The sequence below is a fragment of the Lycium ferocissimum genome, chromosome 4 (assembly GCF_029784015.1).
Source record: "Lycium ferocissimum isolate CSIRO_LF1 chromosome 4, AGI_CSIRO_Lferr_CH_V1, whole genome shotgun sequence".
Classification (NCBI taxonomy): domain Eukaryota; kingdom Viridiplantae; phylum Streptophyta; class Magnoliopsida; order Solanales; family Solanaceae; genus Lycium; species Lycium ferocissimum.
Window position 1 is genome coordinate 4,484,642 of NC_081345.1, and position 8,810 is coordinate 4,493,451.

At 38.8% G+C, this 8,810-nt stretch overlaps 1 long non-coding RNA gene across 1 annotated transcript; it reads left to right on the top strand.

The window, feature by feature from the left end:
* The first annotated feature begins 286 nt into the window (after positions 1-286).
* Positions 287-5,321, top strand: LOC132054340 (uncharacterized). Its single transcript, XR_009414251.1, has 2 exons — positions 287-370; positions 5,070-5,321. It is a non-coding gene; the product is annotated as an uncharacterized LOC132054340 (long non-coding RNA).
* Positions 5,322-8,810: the final 3,489 nt, after the last annotated feature.

Consider the following 8,810-nt stretch of genomic DNA (forward strand, 5'->3'; position numbering starts at 1 on the left):
GGTTTAGGATGAATTTTGGGGTTCTATTTAACAACAAACAGATAGTCAATCCTATTTCCGATAGGGGCAGTTGACAATTGAATCCGATTTTTACCATTATTTTCGTATCCGTAATTGTACGAAAAGAAGGCCCGGCTCCAAGTTGAGACAGACCTACATGCACGAGAAAACCCTGACCTTGAGTTTTATGCTCATAACTTGGGATTTTAAGTTCAAAATTTTAAGACTCGACTTCAAAGTTGAGTTTTTAGTTTCAAAAGTTTGATTTTCTTTATTTGCGTGGCTAAGGATTGATTGAGGAAGCCCAAGGCTCCAAATCTATTCTTGAACCAGGCTGCACAACCAAAAGGTAACATTTTATCTTATTATAGTCTTTTCTTTTAAATTTTCTGCTTAGTTAATATTTATGTTTAATTATCTACTCAGTTTATGCTAAATGATCTGCTTAGTTAGTACTTGTTGTGCTTAATTGTGTTAATTTAGTTGCTTTAGGGTCTGATCATTAGTGGTTTATGCTTATCATTGATGTTGAATGCTTAGTTCTTTGATACTTAGCATTGGTCCAGTCTTGAGTAGCCCTTTTAGTCCTTGGACTTTTATGTGTTTGGAATCTGTATTGATCCTGAATGATTACACTTAGCTATAATAGGATGAAATTCAAATTAATTACAAACCTCATCTCAATAGTATAAAACTGGAAGTGTTAGCATAACTTTAACTACTTTATTTTAATGAAAAATTAGTCTTTGGCTTTCAAAAATAAAAGGGAGTTAAAGAGGAGGGAAAACCTGGGTTCAATCTTGTCCAGTTTTCTTACATGTGAACTATCTTGTGTGATTTCTTGAAGTCATGATTTAAAACATAGAATATGTAATGATCATGGTTAAACAATGAGATTGATAATGATGTTTGGCTTTCTCCTGGGATGGTAATGTGTTGTCTTGGTTCTATATACGTTCAGATATGTATAAATCAATCTCGAAACAAGAATGTGTGTTACACCTCGGACTTTTCGTACGTCGAGCTGTGAATAGACTAACGCAAGCTTAAGGGGAACATGGCGTCCGTATAGCCTTAAGGAGAGTACTTGATAGCTTCAAAGGGTATACGACAAGATTTTGAAGTCATGCGACTTGGAGAAACTAAGTTCGTCAAAGGAAGTGGACTATAAGTTGTGTTCGGGAAAGATTTCGTAACAACCGAGCTAACGTTGATTTAGTAACGCCTTGAGGAAAAGTTATAAGGCTCCTTAGATGGTTAATGAAGTATAATACAAGTGTCAAGAAGGTTTCACAAGGATTGAAAGTCAAACGAAACAACGGGATCAACTTCGAAAAATGTGAGTTATATGGCCGCTTATACGGCCCTATAACTTATATGGTTCGTATAAGGGACCGTATAACCTGTCCAAAGAGGGGTCTTTCACTGGAGGTATTATACGGTCACTTATACAGACCGTATAAGGGTCCGTATAATCCTCGTCGGGCAGCTTTCTAATTTTATAAAAGGGGACCCCAAAATTCATTTCTTTCATTTCTCATCTTCTCCAACTCTCTCAAAACCTCTAGAACCCTCTCCAAACCATATCAACACATACCCAAGGAAAAATCAAATATCAACACCAAGGATCAAGAAAACTAAGAGTGTGGATGCTCACTAGGGTTGATGCAAGCCAAGAACTTCTTTAGTATTGAAGTTGGGGTTCTTCTCAAGCGAAGTATCTTCATCCAAAGATCATTCCGACATAATCAAAGGTGAGTTGCACACTTATCTTATGTTGTTAAATGTATTGAGTGGTTAAAAGACTTAGATTCGATAAAAATGTTGAGTATGAGCTCAAATATGGAAATAATGGTATTTGAGTAGCAACTTCATTTGAGTCATGATTCTTAGTATGAGATGCGTATAACTTTATTATAAATGATGCTAATAATGTTGAGGAAGCGTTCTGTGAAGAACGAATATAATGTTGTGTTGTACTCATCGTTAAGGAGGATTTGAAGGTGAAAGTGGGAAGTGAACAATATTCAACTTGAAGAAGTTGTTGATTGTGATAGTATGGGTGTTGTTATTGATGTTTGGGAGTTGTTATATTATATGGAGAAAGTTATAGAAACAAAGGAAGTGCTACCCAATTTTCGTTAGCCCTTAGTCGCCTTAGCTTAGCTTTAAGCATGCTTCTAACGATTTAATGTAGGACGAATTCTTGTGAATGTAGAGTGGTGAGCTTGGAGGGAAAGCGTTTAGTCGTTGAGAAGTCGTAAAGGTATGTAAGGCTAGCCCCCTTCTTTCAAAGGCATGATTCTTATGTTATGATTTTTTTTTTTATATTTCCATGACCTTCTTACATCCCAAAGGATGAAAGTTAAAGATTCTCAACAGCTCCTTATGAGATGGAGATGAGATATGTTTTGTGATAATGATGAGGTTGATGGTTTTAATTCTAAAGCTTCCAAAGTTTATGCATTGATGCTTTCGTGAGGTTTATGATATCATTCTATGTTTTGGTTGATGATTGTTCATTGTTGTTAGTCTCACCTCATGTTACTAGTTCCTTCAAGGTGAGGAATGACGATCATGATTATTCCATAACATAAACGGAGGTTACCGACCTTACGTCACTCTGATAGAGTTATAGCTTTTCTTGAGCTCTCATACATGCATTATGTTATATATACATATGATTACACCGCGCCTATATGGCCGGGCGGTGCCACTATGACGGCGTAATAATGGCAGCTATGATGATGATTACACCATGTCTATATGGCATGGACAGACACCATTAGTGGGCGGCTTGAGATGGTTACCCCAGAAGAGGGAGGCTCAGAGGCGGGAGGCCCGAACGCGGGCTAATAATGATCACACCGTACCTATATGGACGGGCAGTTTATATGTGTATATACAAGATATTATGTTGTTTATTATGGAAGTTCACATGCATGATTCCGCCTTAAGAGTCAAAAAGTTACAGGTTATCTCTTCTTATCATGTTCTCTTACTTCTTTATTGTGTTGATATACATGCCTTACATACTCAGTACATTGTTCGTGCGCGTCCTTTTTTCTTTTATGGTGTCTGTGTTCATTACCGGTAGACGAGGAGACGGTGCGGACACTTAGGAGCTTGTTCGTGATTTGTAGAGCACTCCACTACTCTGGAGTCGCCATCTCTTGGTATATTCTTTTGTGTACATACTGGGGCATGGCGGGGTCCTGTCCCATCCTTATGATTCCGACACTCTAGTTAGAGGCTCGTAGATACTTATGTGTGGGTTGTAGATGTTGTGAGACTTTTTCATTATATATTCTGTATATCATTTTTGTAGCCTCGTGGGCTTATGCACATAAACATGTTTTGGGGGATATTGACGATCTTTTGATGATAAGTCTTGTATGGGAATGATGTATGCCCAGGTTCAGTATGATAGATAGCATGATGAGTGGTGCTCGGTAGTTAGCTCCGGGTACCTGTCATGGCCCACTAGCTGGGTCGTGACAATGTGTATGTCTGTTGAGGTTCTGCCTAATGTAAAGGGGTAATGTCACACTGTGATTAGAATCATGGATTAAACAAACAAAAAGGCTGAAACTCGTATTAATGTTGACTAAGTGTTAGATGGGGATTGGTTTAATGATGGTGTTTGGAGGATCATGGAGGTGCATAGACTATGGAACACTTGGCATGAAGGAGCCTTTTTTAAAGACATCTTAAAGTGAGGATTCGGAAGAACCAAGTCTTGCTTGGTTCATAACACCCCTCCTCCAAATAAGAGGTATCATGGTGCACTCCACAAGTCATGGGGGACATATATGCTATGTGTACACACTTAACCCTTAAAACCTTATCATTGCACCAAGGGATTGGTATAAAATGAATTTACGAAGTGCTTAAATAGGCAGTTCAGGTCAAAAAATGAATCTGTTTGTGTATGCCACTGACTTTCTGGAAATGGGAAAAGAACTGGTTAATATGAAGCCTTTAATGATCAAGGGCTATCTTAAAATGGACAATAGAACACCAATTATATAGTCTGTTTTTTTTTTTTTGAATTCTTGCTTTCCCTCCTCTTCTTTAAAATTCTACTAAAATTAAAAGGCACAATTTTCATTCTGTGCAAGTTGTGGTGAATGTGAACCATGTATTCCATCTGTATGCTGTTCTTATTTTGTTTAACTAGACTGGGGGTTAGAGGTCCATCTCTGTGCTATCTCTAGCTTTAGGAATTTCTTCATACCTATCCCTTTGTGTCATTTTGGCCTTGATCTATCTGGTTCTCAAATCCCCCTTTGTGATCATGACATCAATATGTTTGACTTTCCTTTACTTATAATCTCTTAGTGGGTCTTGATACTGTTAGCATTATGCTACAAGTGTATGCTGCTTTGATCTGGTAATAGCTAAATAATTTGCTGATAGTTGAAGCTGTGTATGGGGAGTTATTATGATAGGCTCAAGGGTTACCTGGTGAAGATTGAGCATGCTGGCCTTAGTCTAGGTTGAGTCCTATGTTATGCTAATATTGGAAAGATTGACATAATGACTAATTGATCATGAGTCCAAGGTTTAAGTTTGAGGAGTAATCATACTTGAGATATACATAGAAAATCGGGCAAAAGAGAAAGGTAATATGCGGTGGTATACACACGATATACACATCAAATGTGTATATTATTTGTATATCATGCATGTATATGACTGCTAATCCCATGTAGGAGGTGTATTAAATGGACCTGAGGGGGTAGAGCTCTTTAGGCTTGAATTTTAGTCTAAATTCAGACTTGGTATGGATCTGGGCCTGGCCCACTTCAGCTAGCAACAAGATAACCCTATATTTTAAGCTTAGTCCAAAATAAGGAAAACCAGATGCCGAGCAGGTCTTTCTTTAAGTTTGGAATTTGGGCTTCTAGGCCCGATAAGCCCAACAATTATGAGTGTATGCATGTGTTTGTTGTTTTATATATATTGTGAACATATATACTTGTGATGAGTTCAGTAATATAATTTCTAACCGAGTTCCCTTTTTCCCTCTTTTTCCTCTTCACTGCATGCTAATTGGGCCTAATTAGAACCAAGTTTGTTGGGCTGAGGCCCAACAAGCCATTTCTTTCAAAATACATCAAGTTTTATGAAGGGAAACGGAAGCAAATATTGTAGATCGCATAAAGGCCCAACCATAGGTGAAAATGGTTAACTAGGGGCTTGGTACGCCCCTAGCCTAACTTACCTTTACCTTATCAATTTACATCTCAAGGGTGTATTGTATTTGTCATGTTTGTAACTAACACATTGTTAGTGGAATCCCTTATGGCTGAACTAGACATATTAGGCCAACGGTGCATATACCGTTTAGTCGACTTTAAGTCCCCAAACGGATTTTCAAAACCCCGAATCACGTATAATAATTTTCAAAGACTTGAAGGGTAACAAAACATTTTTCTTAATACAGGATAACGGAAGCATAGAGAATTTTCAAAACCATGAGTACTAGTATGTTTTCTTCAACAAAAACTAATACTTTTGAAGTAAAGATACCTTTCCAAATTGGAAATAAATTTTGGTCGAGATTGAATTAAAACCAAAGGTTTTGGGTTTAAGCCCACTTAATTTTTGACTAAAAATAAAAGGCATTGGGCTGAAAGTCCATCTGATTTTGAAACAAAAGAGAAAGAAAAGTGATTTTTTGGGGTCAAGCCCAACAAGAGAAAAACAAAGGGTTTTGGGGCCTAAGCCCACAAAAACATTTTCCTTGCAAAACATGAATATTTTTTGGGCTCAAGCCCATTTAAGGCCAAAACCAGTTTCCATATATAAATGAGTTAATACTAAGAGGAAGCCATTTTCATAAATAGACTTGTTAAAATAAAATACGTTCGTAAATACGAGGCTTTAGGATAAGACGTTCTAACGTGTTATACGGGCCTTATTCCGAGAACAAAGTGTGTGATAATAAATATACTTTTACACTCTTAAACCAAAACTCTTTTTACATGAACAAAATAGCTTATCCTTATATATAAAGGAACCTATTCTTATCTGAATATTATAAATCCAATCTAAACTACCCTATATATAAAAGGAATATATTCAAATCTTTTAAAACCAATGATATGCAATCCAATGATTATATTTTATAAAGTGGAAAATAAACACCAAACAAGCAATTTAAGCAGATAATCACACATTGGAATTCGAAGGTCAAACATATAGTACGGATCCTTAATACTGGGGTGCCTAACACCTTCCCTAGGGGATTACCAGAACCCTTACCTAGAACTTTGGATTACGAAAGTTTTTTCACGGTATTTGAATAAACCCTTCATCAATGGTTTTCCTAATTTCCTAAAAATTAGGTGGTGACTCTTTTTCAAAACAAGTCCGAAAGAGCACCAACAAACTCGTAGTAGCTTTCTGAGCGCTAACCCCGCCGTAAATGCGAATATCGTAATGATGGCGACTGTCGCCGGGGGAACTTAAAGGTTCTAACCATAAGGATTCAAGTATAATGTAAATTTATTAGTTTGAACTGCTTAGGTGTTTATTTTTCCGCAATTATAAATTGTCATTGCATGAATATCATAACTCCGCCACTCGTGGCATTTATTTTACACTGTTTTTATTAAAGGCGACTTCGCGGAGCACGCGGTCGATCCTTCACTATAAAACCAAATACTTCTTTTGGAATCGTTATGAGGTAGGGTTGGTTCGTGATCGTCCAACGACCCCCACCTGCTCAAATTTCAATTGTCCACTCGGATGCTGATCATTACGCAAAAAGCCCATTTTAGTGATAACTAGGATAGAGCGAAGCCAAATCCTACCAAACTAGAGTATTCATACCTAGATGAGCTTTGGGTATCTCAGACCTACCTAAGGCTCATTAAGAAGACTGCCCTGTGTTCGGACGGTTTATGACCCGAAGACACCGCATTTCATTTATGTGCTATATGGAAATGTGCTTGTGCCTATGTGTTGAAACATTAGCCCTACGGGAAGGGGGAAATCTTAACAGTGTTCTATTTTGTAGATGGAACGAAGAATTCAGTTTGACATTATCCTCGGGGCTCCGAATTTGCTTAGAGGATGGTGGGAATGGTTAAGTGATGCACATAGAAGGACTATCAATTGCACCCTGGTTCACTTACCCTCAATCATGACTATGTCCGTCTATGGCATAGATCCTCAGTCAAATCAGAGACCATATAATGGTGGATTATCAAACACCTCAACATGGAAAAAGAGGTTCAGGGCTTGAATCGTCAGAACAGGATAGATCGCTCACAAACTACTGCCCAGATCTCGGGTATGTGTCCAAAAAGGGTTCGCTGATTTGATTGAGGATACGATCCAATGGATGCTTCCTGACTTTATATCAGAGACCATAGTAGTCCGAGGTAAGAATTGCCCATTTGTACCATTGGTTGGAGTTCGAGGAATCTGTCCTTATTATCTGTCTCAAATTCTGAGATAGCTTGGGAGAAGGCAAGTAATAACCCAAGTAGGGAATCCCGAACAGTTCATCATCGAGCACACAGAATAGAAAATCAAGAATGCTGGAATAATTCTCTGAGAGTGGAACGGTCGTGTGAAATAGGGTCCAGACACCTTAGCCACGGACAGGTTCGAAGCAGGATGTGGCCCAGGCTACCATGACTGGCTGCAAGGTCATATGGCCGGTGCACAAATCCCGAGGCCCATGCTTCATCATGATGTTTCAAGAAGATCCACACATATCGAAGTCAGAAACGGGTTGATTCGAGAGGGGGATAGCCCGAGGGAGCGTCTGGAGGGTATGGATGAGTGTTTGGCTAAAATTCTAGATGAGTCAGACCCCGTAATAGTTAGAATGGAGTTGTATCAGAAACTTCTCCACATTCATACCGCCCTTCGAAGGGCCAAAAAAGCTAAGACAGATCAAGTTTTGACATCAGCCGCTGGAGGAGAATTATGCTGATTTACTGCTTTCCGCTTTTATTATTATAGCCCCATGTCGGCTTCATCATTTTTTGTAATCCCTTTGGGGAAGATATTATTATTAATGAATGATGATTTTTGGGGCAATGGTTCATCTTTACAAGCGGCACTTGCACGTTTCAAACGATTAGGATAGCCCTGGCTCAAAAGGCCTTAGGAACACGAGTAGTATAACTGTTTACAAATTATATGACTTCTTGCTACGTGCTTCACATGTCTACTTGCTATATATGCTATTATGTATTAAAGCCTGAATACGATTGATCCAATGATCTAAATTACATACCTAAAAGAAAATCCAATAGACTTAAAACTTACCCTAGTTTATCTCCACTAAAAAGGTTGACTTACAAATGGAAAGCCAAGGAGATCAGACCATGCTCACCCTAGGAGAGACTGTTGAAATACTGCGACTCAAGGTTCAGTAAATGGAAGAACATCTTCAGGAGATAGGTGGAAAGATTGAGAAAGTTAATAGGTTGCTGGATCTGGTGGGAAATCCGCCAGAAGGAATACCCCAAGGACAATACTATGAAGAGAACGTCTCTGAAGAGGTGAGAGAGTTGGTGCTGAACTACATATCGTTGGAAAGGAGGCCAGAGACGCCTCGAATGGGAGTCCCGAAAGAGGAAAATGAGAACCAGGGAGTTGAAACCGACCCGTGGCTTCGGACCCATAAGAAGAGTCGGAGCCTCAAGAGGAAGCCCCCGAGCCACAAGAAGCTAAAGAAGAACAACCAGAGGAAACTGTACCTCAAAATATGGAGCAGAAAGAATCTAAACTCGTGTATGTAGAAGGTGAGAGCACCTGGGAGCTCGGGAACGTTCACGACCCGG